This window comes from Nicotiana attenuata, chromosome 6, assembly GCF_001879085.1.
Source record: "Nicotiana attenuata strain UT chromosome 6, NIATTr2, whole genome shotgun sequence".
In the NCBI taxonomy this organism is placed as follows: Eukaryota; Viridiplantae; Streptophyta; class Magnoliopsida; order Solanales; family Solanaceae; genus Nicotiana; species Nicotiana attenuata.
Genome location: NC_031994.1, coordinates 908631 through 909178, shown reverse-complemented (window position 1 = coordinate 909178; position 548 = coordinate 908631).

Genomic DNA, 548 nt, shown 5'->3' with positions numbered 1-548 from the left:
AGCAGGGCAGATGTTCAGTTCGTGGGGCCCCAGGCAAAGCTTAACAATTGGTAAGCAACTCCCCTTCCTACCCGGAGGGAGTCTTGGTAGTTAGTTTTGATTTCCTTTCAGTTTAATCTGGATTATTTCCAAGGTTATAATTCAGATGCTATGTTCCGTCCATTTGGATGAGTTAAACCTTGTTATCTTAAATGTTAATGAAATGCAATTTTCCTCCTTTTTCATTCCTGATAGTTTTTATTTTGTCTTTCTTTTCTTTCTTGTACAGTCCCTTTTACGCTGGTTTCAGTGATGTGTCATGCATGAGGAGTGTTCGGCCTAGTCTTAAATGCCAATCTAACTCCGAAATAATAATACAAGAAATTGAGTGTGATGACGAAATAGAATATGATGATGAGGAAGCTTTTGAGGAAATCAGTAAAGAATTAAGCCATTTTGAAGAAAAACCCAAACCTAATCTGAATGACACAGAGGCAATCAATTTAGGGGATCAGGAGAATGTGCGGGAAACGAAAATAAGTGTCCATTTGGAACCTCAGCTCAGAGAA